The sequence below is a fragment of the Lissotriton vulgaris genome, chromosome 9 (assembly GCF_964263255.1).
Source record: "Lissotriton vulgaris chromosome 9, aLisVul1.2, whole genome shotgun sequence".
NCBI lineage: Eukaryota > Metazoa > Chordata > Amphibia > Caudata > Salamandridae > Lissotriton > Lissotriton vulgaris.
In genome coordinates, this window is record NC_141697.1 from 139,062,392 (window position 1) to 139,076,465 (window position 14,074).

Genomic DNA, 14,074 nt, shown 5'->3' on the forward strand with positions numbered 1-14,074 from the left:
GAAATACATCTTCCTGGCAGTATTTTAACTGTTTAAACACCAGGAAAGTATCCAGTACAAGTACAAAGGCCTGAAACTACAGAAACACTTGCCTAAAAATTAATGTGTCTAATGCAATAACCACGACACTACCGTTCTTAATGACAGCTGGGAATACACCTATAGAGGTGGAAGATTGGATTGATCGTTTTGAGAATTATTTGTGGTTCTTGATGGCACCAGATTCCATCAGTAAGAAAAAAAGCATTATCATTGGGGGCTTTAGGCAAAGAGGGTCAACACACATTTAAGTATCTTCCGGCGACAGGGGAAGAAGTAGATGATGTGTATAAAGATGCAGTTCTGAAGTTACGGACTAGATTTGTTTGCCAAGCAAGAAAATGTTGTTATGCTTCGTCATAAGTTCTATACTCAGCCGCAACTGTAACTATATATGAATTTGTGTCTAGACTGTAAGAATTGTCTGCCAAATGTCAGTTTGGGCAAATGACTGACAAAATGATATGGGACCAATTGATTTTTCAAAGTGATAGCAAGAAAGCATAAGAAAGGCTGTGGGCTGCAAATAGTCAAGTCAAGTCAAGTTTTAAGTTGCTTTCTGAATGCTAGGTGGTTCTGAGTAAGGCGAAGGTGAGTGGGAAGTGAGTTCCAGGTTTTAGCTGCCAGGTAGGAGAAGGATCTACCTCCCATGGTGGTTTTGTTGATGCGAGGTACAGTGGCAAGGGCTTGGTTGGAGGATCGCAGCTGACGGGAGGGGGTGTAGAAGGACAATCGTGTGTTGAGGCATTCGGGCCCAAGTTCGTAAAGTGCTTTGTGTGCGTGGGTTAGGAGGCGGAAAGTAATCCTCTTATTTACGGGGAGCCAGTGGAGGTTTTTCAGGTGACCAGAGATGTGTTCTTTGCGCGGGATGTCTAGTATGAGCCTGGCTGAAGCGTTCTGGATGCGTTGGAGTTTTTTCTGGAGTTTTGCGGTGGTACCGGAGTATAGTGTGTTACCGTAGTCCAGGCGGCTCGTGACCAGTGCGTGGGTGACCGTTTTTCTAGTTTCGGTGGGGATCCAGCGAAATGTTTTTTTGAGCATGCGAAGAATGTTGAAGCAAGATGATGAAACGGCGTTGACTTGTCTGGTCATCGAGAGTGAGGAGTCCAGGATGACGCCTAGGTTCCGTGCGTGGTCCGTCGGGATGGGGGCTTTTCCAAGGGCTTCTGGCCACCAAGAGTCATCCCAGGCTGAGGGGGAGGTGCCTAAGATGAGGACTTCTGTTTTGTCTGAGTTTAGTTTCAGACGGCTGTGCTTCATCCACTCGGCTACTTCTTTCATTCCTTCGTGTAAGTTGGTTTTGGCGGTGTTAGGGTCTTTGGTGAGTGATAGGATCAGTTGAGTGTCATCCGCGTAGGAGATGATGTTGAGATTGTGTTGGCGAGCGATGGCCGCAAGGGGGCTCATGTATACGTTGAAGAGGGTGGGGCTGAGTGACGATCCTTGTGGCACGCCGCAGATGACTTCAGAGGCCTCTGACTTGAATGGTGGGAGGCGGACTCTCTGTGTTCTTCCGGTGAGGAACGAGGTGATCCATTCCAGTGCTTTTCCTTGGATTCCTACGTCTCTGAGGCGCTGTAGAAGGGTGCCGTGACAGACTGTGTCGAAGGCAGCGGAGAGGTCGAGGAGGATGAGGGCGACTGTGTCTCCATTGTCCAGTAGAGTTCGAATGTCGTCTGTTGCTGCGATGAGGGCGGTTTCAGTGCTGTGTTTGGCTCGGAAGCCGGACTGTGAGGAGTCGAGGGATTTGTTGGTTTCGAGGAAGGCGGCGAGCTGGTTGTTGACAGCTTTCTCAATGACTTTGGCCGGGAATGGAAGAAGCGAGATGGGGCAGTAGTTTTTGAGTTCGGTGGGGTCAGCTGTGGGTTTTTTCAGAAGGGCGCTGAGTTCTGCGTGTTTCCAGCTTTCCGGGAAGGTGGCGGAGTTGAGGGAGCAGTTGATGACATCTCGGAGGTGTGGTGCTATGATGGAGTCTGCTTTGTTGAAGATGTGATGAGGGCATTGGTCAGTTGGGGATCCTGAGTGGATGGAGTTCATCAGGCGGATGGTGTCCTCAGTGGAGATTGGGTTCCAGTCGTTAAGGATGTTCAAGGGGGGTGAGGGTCCTGCAGAAGATTGAGTGGGTTGGTCTTCGGGTCGGTTGTCGAAGCTGTTGTGGATGTCTGCGATTTTGTTGTGGAAGAAGGAAGCTAGGGAGTCGCAGAGGGCTTGAGAGGGGGTGATGTTGTTGGAGTTGGCTGATGGGTTGGTAAATTCTTTGACGATGTTGAATAATTCCTTGCTGTTGTGGGCATTGTTATCTAGACGGTCTTTGAATGCGGCTTTCTTGGCAGACCGGATTAGTTGGTGGTGTATGCGGGTGGCGTTTTTGAAGGCGTCCCTGGTGCTGGTGTTAGGATCTTTTTTCCAGGCCTTTTCGAGGGAGCGACAGTGTTTCTTCGATTTCTTAAGATCATCGTTGAACCAGGATGCGTTTTTGCTGCCTATCTTGATTTGGCGTTTTTTCAACGGTGCTAGGATGTCGGCGCTGTTGGATAGCCATTGGGTGAGGTTAATGGCTGCTTGGTCGGGGTTTGAGGAGTGGGAGGGGGGGGTTGAGTAGAAACGAGGAGGAGATCTGGTCGCTGGTGATTTTGTTCCAGTTTCTTCGCAGGGTGGGTTGAGGATGGTTGTGGATTGTGGTCTTATTGTAGGTAAAGTGAACGCAGCTGTGGTCCGTCCAGTGAAGAGTTGTGGTGTGACTGAATGAGATATGTTTGCTGGAGGTGAAGATAGGGTCGAGTGTGTGACCTGCGATGTGGGTGGACGTAGAGACAAGTTGTTTGAGTCCGAGGTCGGCGAGATTGTCCAGAAGGGTGGTGGTGCTGCTGTCGTTGCTCTTTTCCAGGTGAAAATTGAGGTCTCCCAATAGAATGTAGTCCTCGGAGGGGAGGGCGTGTGGGGTGATAAAGTCAGTGATGTCGTCACTGAATTGTGCACGGGGTCCTGGAGGCCGGTAGAGGAGGGTGCCTCTGAGTGTGGTCTTGGGGTCGGTGTGGATCTGGAAGTGAAGGTGTTCGGCGCTAGCGAGGTTGACGTCTGAGCTGGTTGAGATGCGGATGGAGTTCTTATGGACGATAGCGATGCCTCCTCCTGTATGCTTGATGCGGTCCTTTCGGATGATCTTGTATCCTTCCGGAATGGCAATGGTGGTGTCTGGGGCTGAAGAGGCATTCATCCATGTTTCTGTTAGGAAGGCGACGTCTGGAGAGATGGTGTCTAGTAGATTCCAGAGGTCGATGGCGTGCCTGTGGACCGAGCGGGTGTTGAGCAGGATGCATTTAAGGTGGTTGGTGTCAGATATCTTGTTGGTGTTAGTGGATGAGGAGTTGTTCTTGGATGCACTGTGACAATTAATCGGTCAATGTGGTGAAAAAGAAATCCCAAAAAGTGGGTGGAACTGACAGTAAGAATAAAACTACAAATGGTAGCACGTTTGCGAGTGCATCAGGGAAGAATACCTCTTGGGTTAGTCACAGGTGTGTCAGTTCCTTCCATCTAGCAGATTTAAAAAACTGCTTTGCACAAGGTAAAGAGTGTCACAAGTGTGGCAAGAAAGGACATTTTGCACACATTTGCAAAACAAGTAGTAAAAAAATAGCTATGATGGATGAAGAGGAGTCTGAACACAGAGTGTTGATGATCAAGGGGAGGACTATACGGAACAGTTGGAAAAGAAGAGAAACCGTCCAAAGGCAGACTTTGAGGTTAATGGAAAAATGCTGTCATTGATGGTGGATACAGGCTCTTTCCACACTATAATACGTAACAAATCTATGATGCAACATGGCATGGGGCAGAATTGATTTCTTCAGATGTTGTATTGAAATGATATAAAGGGGCGGATATTGGGGTGTTGGGTTATATGACACCATCCATTAAATTCGCAGGAAGACAGACAATTGGAAAAGTATATATTGCTCCTAAAGTGGATCCTGGAGTTGAAAATCAAGTCATGATTATTGATGATATTAACTTGAAGAATATTTTAAGTCAAAGTACACAGATGTTTGAAAATAGGTTGGGGGAAGCATAAGGTTACATGCATGAAATCAAATTGAGAAAAAATGCTGTCCCTGTTAAACATGTTGCTAGAAAGATCGATATGGCAGCAAGAGCACAGGTGAAAGAAATAATTCAACAACTGTTGGAGAATGAAGTCATATAGGTGGTGGATGCAGCAGAATGGTTGCACCAGTCATCACCAAGAAGTCAGATGGGTCACTTTGTTTTTGTGTGGATTTGCACAGTATAAATAATAAAGTGATATGGATCATTTCCCACTGCCCAACATAAACAAAATAATGTTGATATTGTCCGGGGAAATTTTTTTCTAAACTTGATTTATGAAGCGCATACCATCAGGTGAAGTTTCATCCACACTCTAAACAGTTTGCATCTTTTATAGCATCTGAAGGAACATTCCAGTTTAACAGGCTTCCTTTCGGGTTATGCTCAGCAGCAAGTGTTTTCCAGAGGCTCATAACTCAAATCTTAAAGAGGTCTCACCAAAGTTGTTTTTTTCAAGATGACATTCTGGTCTTTGGGGAGGATGAAGAAGAACACAATAAAACTTTGGGAGAAGTTTTATTATGATTGGGTGAGGCAGGGTTAAAATTGCTGAGTCAAAAATGTGTCTTTGGAATACAAGAGTATGACTATTTAGGCTACAGAATCACCTGGGATGGTATAAAACCAAAACAGAATTTGGTGAGTGCAATTATCAATGTGGCAGTGCCAAACAACGGGGATACATTGAGGTCCTTTATGGGCCTAGTGGAGTATCACTCAAAGTTTGTGCATGAATTGTCTCATAAAACAGAACTGTTAAGGGAGTTGTTATGGAAAGGCAGGAAGTTCACTTGGGGTGAAATACAGCATTCAGCATTCACACTGATTAAGGAAAACAATGGCCAAGCAGGAGTCTTGGTACTGTTTCAATCAGACTTAAGGACCATACTTACTGTGGATGCCAGTGCAGTGGGCATCGCTGCTGTGTTAGCACAAATGCATGGCAAAGTGGAGAAAACGTTGGCTTTTACTTCACGTTCTTTGATGGACATCAAAAGGAATTATGCGTTCATAGAGCGACAGACATTGGCAGCTGCCTAGGCCACTAAATATTTCCAAGTATTTTTGTGCGCTAGTGTTTTTGCATTGAGAACAGATCATAAACCATTCCTTAAAACCTTAGGCCCTGGTGGCACAAAAAACTGTTCTGGAAGATTGGAGCGTTTCGTAGTTAAATTACGGTAATACAACTTTAGTGTAGAGTATGTACCGGGATGGAGAAATAAAGTGGTTGACAGCCTCTCAAAGTTTCCAGATAAATATGCTGAGCACATTGACCTACACATTGAGGAAGTGGTAGATAATTTGGATGATGTTACAGAAGGTCTAGGAAGTTCAATTTACAGGGAAGACTGAATCACAGCTATGCAGCCAGATGAAACTCTCAAGAGTGTGGTGACAATGATTACGTGAGGAGGGAGAGTACCATACCGGGGGTCTAAGACAATACTTCAAGGTCAAAGATGAGATGTCGATCCAAGATGAATGGCAGTGGCAGCCGGCAAGGTTCGCATGTGGCAGGGTGGGTGCCGGCACATGAGAGGGCTGCGCTGGGGTGGGGGAACAGGGCCCAATAAAAAAAAAATGACCTTGCCACGCTGGGTTCCCCGGCCCTGCTCCTGCTCTCCTCCTCAGATTGAGGCACAGCCAGGCTCCCCTGACCAATCACAAAGCTGAAATGCAGCATTCTGATTGGTAAACACCCAGGCTCCCCTGACCAATCACAACGCTGAAAAGCAGCTTTGTGATTGGTTTTGGGCATCCTAGTTCGACAATTAACCAGGGAATGGGAGCTTGAGCTTGTTCTTCATGCAGGCTGTAATGCAGCCTGCATGGAGAAGGGGAAAGTGCGCATGACTGGTTTGGGCGGCCGAGAGGGCAGACAGTCATTGCGCACTTAGGGGTGGGCAAACCACTCCTGCCCTGCCCTGCTCCGAGAGCAGAGCAGCCCCGCCAACCTGCCCGCAAAGGAGCAGGAAACATTCAATGATAATAACTCAAAGTATCATGTTATGTTTCCTTTACTTTCGAGTGCACTGCTTAAAAGCAGTGGGGCAATGCTCCTCCCACATAGGTGAGGAGCCACCCCTGATGAATGGTTGGTGATGAGGGAATGAAAGGTGTGTGCCCCTATAACCTCCACAACCCACATATAAAAATGAAATAAAAAAATATTATTTACTATATTAACATAGTTAATTACCAATTAAATAATTAATATTAATAAACAATAAAAAAAGGTATTACACAATTAAAATTCATTATTATGTATTCATTAAATAAATAATATTTATAAAAAATAAACATTAATTTATTATAGTTAAATTATTATCCATCCTCAACCTTTATAAACCCACAACCAGCCACGGTACCAAAAATAATAAAAAGGACTTTAATAAAATGTAATAACTACTAAAAAATGTACAAATACATAAAAAAATATTAAAGAATATTTTAACAAAGAAACACTATCATATACATATAAAATATAAAACAAATACATACCAAAAAATAAAAATCTATATTATTTACCTTAAAATTGAAATTCTTGACAACGATATTCCTGCACTCAATATTTCCATTCCACAATATTTTTCACTTGATATTAATGTCATTCGATATTTTTTACTTGATATTCTGGCTCACCACCCTTGATAATATAGTATGAGAGCAGCTCAGAGATTCAATTGGGAGTATTTGATGCTGTCACAAGGACTGCTGGGAGCCAGCAGCATCAGCTACGTTTTATTTATTTATTATAACCACCTCCCCCGAGATCCCCCCACGCTCCCTCCGCCCACACCACCACTTTTTATTTGTGTCGGCCCACACTGGATATGACTATCTTTAAAAATCACCCTCTGACATGGTCAGGGTTTTTATTTTGGCATTGTTATGTATGAAACAATATGCCAATAATCTGCAACCCACTGTGACATGTGTCTCATGCTAGAGTGGAATATGTCACATGACTGTATGGGTTTCTACACCAAGGGATCTAGGATACTATCTCAAACTGGGACTGACCGACCTCCGGTCAGCGGTCCGACCTAATTAGGGTGCAGACATTTCCCTATGGGAGCATGTATTATGCCCGTAAACCAGCTGTAGTGCATGCTCCCATAGGAAAATGGGAGGTGGTGTTAATCCATATACCCCGTGCCAGGCACCTCAAGGTGCCTGCCACGGTGCAGGGATTAACAGGGGGCACCATAGGTGCTACCTCGTCCCGCAACCAGAGGCTGTGCACACAAGGAGGCCCTGGTGGACCCCCCCCCCTAACACGCTTTCTGACAGGGTTTCCATGTGGGAAAGGCTGGCATGGAAACCCTGCTGCTGGAAACCATGCACCGTAATCCCAAGGGCGGAAAAAACGCCCTTTGGGATTACGGGTCAGCCTATGCCTTGCTGACGGGCTCCTCTAGCCCGTCGGAAGCCAGCAGGAATGACTGGTTTCGTTTCTGACCACCAGCATTGTAACCACTGTTTTCAGTACTGCACGTCCCTCTTAATTCCCTACTGCAGTGAGGCTCTGGGGAGGGACTCCTGGCAGAGGGGAAAGGGGATACCACGTGCCTAGCAGTGGCTATTGTATTTCCTGGTTCTACTCTGTGTCAGATCAATCCTGACGGACTGCAGGGAAACACCGTTCGATACAGCTGGATGTCCCGTCGATGTTGGACTGAACATCCGGCTGGAGGAAATGAGACACTCAACTACACCAACCAACAATACAAATTTTCCAGATTGACCAGATTGTAAGGCACACCTAAAGCGGAAGGAAACAGTTACCTAGTTTTGGTCATCCAAAATAGGCCTCCACATACCCTGGAGCACCTTCATAAATACAGGATCACTATCCCCCACCATAGGCAAAAAGGTTGTGACACAAAAAGCTGGCGTACTCCCAAATTGGAGAAATGTTTCCCCTCCGTCAGAAGTGCAAGCTGCAATTGCTCCAGGCAGCTAGCTGTGGGTGTCCAGAAGGCACAACGAGACCCCCTCAGGTCCAGTTACAATTGTCTTAACAACACAGTACCTTGTGGTGTGGGTTCGGGGAGAGGGAGCCAGCGACCTTGGACAGAGGTCGCGATGTTGGGCACTGTCGTCCTCCCTATCAGGAGGTCGGAGAAAATCTCTCAGCTCGGGTCCTGGGGACTCACCAAATGTCCCCCAACACCCCTCGGACACTACATGGTACTGGGTGCAAGACAGCACAGGTCTCCGGTCGCAAGCATTACTCTCTCGGACTTGGTAAACTTTCTCCGCAATCCTCAAACTCCTCACTTTCCGGCACCCCAGGTGGGCTGCTGATCTTTACAAGCACACTCCTCTGCACAGTTTGATCATGACATACATCAGGATGGTCCTTATCCCAACTGATGATCACTTCCACCTATTTCTGCCACACACTGCACAGTCCTTACGATCTCATGGACTGGAGGCCAGCTAACTAACCATTGGAGAATACTGGGGACCCAGGCCATGACAGCTGGTAATTAGCTGCCTGCCAGCAACATCCAGGCAAAATCCAAGTGATAGTCCCCTTCCTAGACCATCACCAGTTCCAGGCCACCCCAAGCCTTTGGATAATCCAGTTGCAGTCCCTCCTACCCTAATGGTTCCTCTTGTCGATGTCCCAGTGTCAAACCAGCATAGTATGGTTCCAATCCCAAAATCGTCTCTAACTCCTGAGAGCAGTGCCCCAGTAGTTATGCCCACAATGGCCTTTGAAGATGAGATCAGTTCAAAAGGCCACCTGTGGGATGCACAGGCTCTGTCTAAATTGTGTGTCCTGCCTTCCACCCTACCCCGGGAGACTTGTGCACTTTCTTTAATGGGGGCAGGACCCTGCCCTTTGAAATGCAGGTGCCATTTCCATCATCACATATCCATCCCAGGAAGGCCCCTTAGAGTCAGGGGTCGGCGGTTTCCCTTGAGCCTCTAGTTTATGGCCCTCTATCAGGAATGTACAGATGTTGCTGTCCCCCCCCAGCACCCAGATGTGGATTGGAGACAGGCTGACAGGCACACAGAGCCATGAGGACCAAAATGCCCACTATTCCAAAGTAACATTTCCACATTTGTAATGTTGAATCCACTCAAGCTACCGGAAAGGATTCGCCATTACAAACTCATCAATATCGAACACTATACTACTACTATTCTGCACATAGAAAATACTGCTCAATAGCCTTTCCCTAGATACTCCACGCTAATCTAATGCGAAAAGCAGTCCTCCTCATACCGAAAACATCATCCAGTGCCATTGACTACCATTGCAAGTAAAGCACACGCCCTGCCTCTTCCCGACACTGCATCCTGTCCCTAGGGAGTACTTCAATGTAACAATAGACATGCAGAACCTTGGCAAGTAGCTTTTTAAATGCCAAGCCGAGTAACAGTAACCTGCACACACAGACCCACCAAGACAAAACTGTAGCACATTTGAAGAGCTACCTCCGTGGGTGGCAGAACCAGTGCTGCAAGCCCATGGAGGAGCATTTGAGTTACATGCCCTAGGTGTGTGTCTTATCTCTAGACATGGGACTTACAGCTAACTCAATCAGCCAATTATGTATACACCAATCACCAGTATGTATATGAAAAGCACAGCGCTTTGGCGCTTTGTCCAAAGCACTCAAATCCCTAAGGTTAGCACATATATTGGCTACCACATATATTGGCAGAAAACCAAGAGGGACAAAAGCAAAAATTCAAGAGAAGGCACCCTAGAAAGGTTATTTCCAACACCAGTTAAGACTGATTTGCATATGTGGGGGCCCAAACAGAGGTGGCATAGTGGATGAAAAATGATGGATTGGAATGTGGCCCGAGTGACTGCAGGGGGCTGAAATTAATTCAATCATTCCACCTTGCTTTTTGTAGTCATAACTATCTCTACAGTTCCGAAAACCTGATCTTCTGATTTCACAAGTCTTCCGTGGACTGTCCTTTTGTCCCAAGCTCTGCATCACTGGATTTGATTCTCAGCATTGCATCCTCAACATCACTCTCTGTCTGCTGAACGTCTCTCATACATAAAACTTTCGGGAACAGGTCTGGCACATTTCTAAAGATGGCCAGTCCTGGGAGGCATTCCATCTCTCCATGATAACACCACTAGCATTCTTGCCTCATTCTGGGTGACAATGAGATCTTTCTTCCACTTATAGCAATGGCAATACGTCATTTGCCAGCATGTTACAAAATAACTACAATAATGAATCACGTGCCTGAATAAAAGAAACATGGACAGCCCTTTGCAATGAAGAGGGTGGCATGCTTCATCTACCAACACTAATTCTCCTTAATCTCTCAATGGAGACACACGTCAAATCATTTTCTAAACGTGCCAAATTGGAGGGGTTTCAATGTGCAGTTGTTCAGATGCACAGCAAGGATGTCCACAAAAAACATTTAACAAAGTGCTCAGAACAATCACTGACTGTGGTTTGGATTCAGGCCAGTTTCCGTTTGGGAAAGTGCAGATGATGAAACAGTGAGCAAATTGCTGAGTACCTGCCACCTGCTCCCAGGTTGTTGCTTACGTGAGACACTTCGTAAACACATCACAATTTTTTGTCTAAACAGTTGTCAGCACCACTTTGCGAGGTTGGACCCATTTTATCTTTTTTTAAAGATACACATGGGTGGTCTATGAATAGATATCAAACCCTGTCCCACTGACAAGATAAAATGTGGGTCATCCCAAAAAAATGTATATTAATGTGTAATGTGCAACAAGGGCTTTGTTTGTTGGAAGTAATCAGGAAGCCTGATGACGAGGCTATGTACTGGCCGTTTCGCCACACTCTGGTGGCACCATGGAATTCTCCGTCTGGGCGCACCATCTCAACAAAGAACTACACAGTGAAAACAAGTATTGGCACAGCCAATGGGTCTAGCGTTGGCGACAAGCCTTTGGTTAATTCTTGTTTTGTTATGATTTTCACAAAACTGCATTGTTCAGGAAGCAGCCAGGCCCTCAATAAATCTAAAAAAGAAACATTAGCAAAAGGCAAAAGTGTTTTCTGGTCTCAAAAAAGTACACATTACCATGGTACACCCAGCCCTAAAGGGAACTACCTTGTGATTGGATGTGCTGCTTGTGAAAGGGAAGCATGCCGTAACTCATAGTGAAGTCAGTGAATGGCTGAAGTGTGCTGACATTGCCCCTTAATGCATGCTGGAGTGGGTGGAAGAAAAATGTGAATGACACAATCACAGACTTATGGATAAAGTCTGTCTGACAACCCCTCTAAGTACCTATGTTATATACACTTTTAGTAAAATCAAAATGCTATGGCTAACACAGACCTAAACAAGCCATGGGTCTGGCACTGGCTACTAGTCTGGCCTTTGAGAAAGGAAACAAGAAAGAAGGGAAGAAAAAGAGGAAAGAAGGAAGGACAGGTAGAAAGAAAGGATGGATTGGTAGAACAAAAGGAAAGAAGGCAGACAAAGAGGAAGGCAGACAAAAATGAAGAAAGAGGGGAAGAGGGAAGGAAGCAGATAAGGGATGGAGGACGAAAGAAAAAAACACAAAGAAACAAAAAAGGAAAGTAGAAATAAAGAGGGAAAGAAGGCTAAAAAGAAAGAAAGAAGGAAAAAAGAAATAAAGAAGGAAACATGAAAGAAAAAAGTAAGAAAGGAAAAAGAAAAGAAGGAAAAAAATAAAGAGATGGAAAGAAAAAAGAAAAGAAGGCAGAAAGAAAGAAACAAGATAAAAAATAAAGAAAGAACACAAGAAGGAAGGCATAAAGAAAGAAAGACGGAAAGATGGCAAAAACTAAAGAAAAAAGTACAGAAGCAAGAAATAAGATGCAAAAAAGAAAGCAAAAAGGAAAGGAGGAAAAAGGAAAGAAAGTCACAAAAGAAAGGAAAGATGGAAAGTAAAAAAGAAAAGGCAAAATAGAACGAAATAAGGAGTGAAAAAAAGAAGTGGGCAAAAAAGAAAGAAAGAATGAAAGAAGGCATAAAAGAAAGAAAAGAAAAAAGAAATAAAGAATGTAGGAAAGAAGATAAGATAAAAGATGCAGGAAAGTAGGAAAGAAAGAAAGAAAGAACGCAAGAAAGAAAGAATGCAAGAAATAAAGACAAAAAAGAAAGCAGGAAATGGAGAAAAGAAGGAAAAAGAAAGAAGGAAGGAAAAATGAGACACACAAGAAAGAAAGGAAAGGAAATAAGGTAAGAAAGAAGAAAATCGAAATGGAAAGAATGACAGAAGGAAAAATGAATCAATGAAGGTGGAAAGGAGAATGAAAAGAGGGTTCACAGTATAAAATATTGAATACTAAAGCACATATTACACAGTGTGCTGCAAATTAAACATGATAAAAATGTAATTTCTTCCTGGGCAAAGATTATTAAAGAAACATTGTCCAGGACCGCGATGATGGCTTCTGATAGTGTGCCTTTCATTTCTCCCGTCTCACTGGTCTCCTCGAACATGTGAAGGAGTGGTTGTGTAACTACCGGGGAAAAGCATTTATAAAATCTTGCGGAGAACCCATCGGGTCCGGGGGCCTTTCCACATTTTAGCGATTTTATGGCATTCTGAACTTCCAGGTAAGTAATTGGACTATTTATGCCTGCCTGGTCTTCCAAGGAGAGAGACGGTAGCCTGCATTCTCCTAAATAGTTTTCGATCTTGTCGACTTCTACCTCTGTGTTCCTGGCATAGAGGCGTTCGTAGAAGTCTTTAAATAGCTCTGCAATTTTTGTGGGGTCGGATTGAGCTACACCAAGCTGATCAACGATAGAGTTTATCGTGTTTTTCTGTATTTTGAATTTAAGGTAAGCTGCTAGACTTTTCCCGGCTTTGTTTGACTCACATAACTTAAACCTTTTTCTCCTGTCCAGCCACACACCAGCTCTCTCACTCACTATTTTATTGTACTCATACTTTTTGTTGGCCAGCTTATTTAAGGGCCGATTCCGATTCGGGAAAAACCACTCCGAATAGCCGTTCGGAGCGTTTTTCCCGTACGAATCGTACCCTGCAACGTGCCCCGTACGTACGACGAAGTACGATTCGTACCAGGAGCCGTACTCCGTACGAGTCGTACAGAGACCGTACGACTCTAATATCCGTACGATTCTCCCTCGGAACCCGCTGTACGCGACATCTGTACGGTTCGCGGCTGGTTTTTACGACCCAGCAAGTACGATACATGTCGGGTACGCACCGTACGACCCTTTTTCTACGAGAGCTGAAAACAGCCGTAAAAGCAGAGTTCGCGCCAAAACAGGTACGGAACGGCCCCCCCGGGTACGGTGCGTATCCCCATGATCGCAGGGTACGCACCGCCCCCCTGCGATCATCGGGTGTACGAGCCGTACCCCATGTACGATCGGTGTACGAGCCGTACTCCATGTACGATCGGTGTACGAGCCGTACCCCATGTACGATCGGTGTACCCATCGTACATGGGGTACGGCTCGTACACCGATCGTACATGGGGTACGGCTCGTACTCCGATCGTACATGGGGTACGGCTCGTACACCGATCGTACATGGGGTACGGCTCGTACACTGATCGTACATGGGGTACGGCTCGTAATGGTCTGTCCATAACATGGGGAGCGGGGTCCCATTACTCATTTTGGATGAATTAGTGAAGATTAAATCTAGTGTGTGACCAGCTCGATGCGTTGGACCAATGACCCGTTGTGTCAGTCCTAAGGTTTCCATTGTTCCGATTAAATGGATTGTTTCGGGGTCAGACAGAAGATCTGCATGATAGTTGAAATCCCCAAGCAAAATAACACTTTCGGTTGCTAACACATGAGAAACTATTTATTCTAAAAGATGGTTAACAAATTTGGATTTAGGGCCGGGGGGTCTATAAATGAGGGCTCCTCGCCAAGTTTCCATGCTAAAATTTTGATATTGGCAATCATGATTTCAGCAATAGAATTG

The 14,074-nt window shown here is 45.2% G+C and overlaps 1 protein-coding gene across 1 annotated transcript in view; it reads right to left on the bottom strand.

The window, feature by feature from the left end:
* Positions 1-14,074, bottom strand: part of CAPN3 (calpain 3) — a 421,844-nt gene that overhangs the window by 315,181 nt on the left and 92,589 nt on the right. The window lies entirely within an intron of this gene.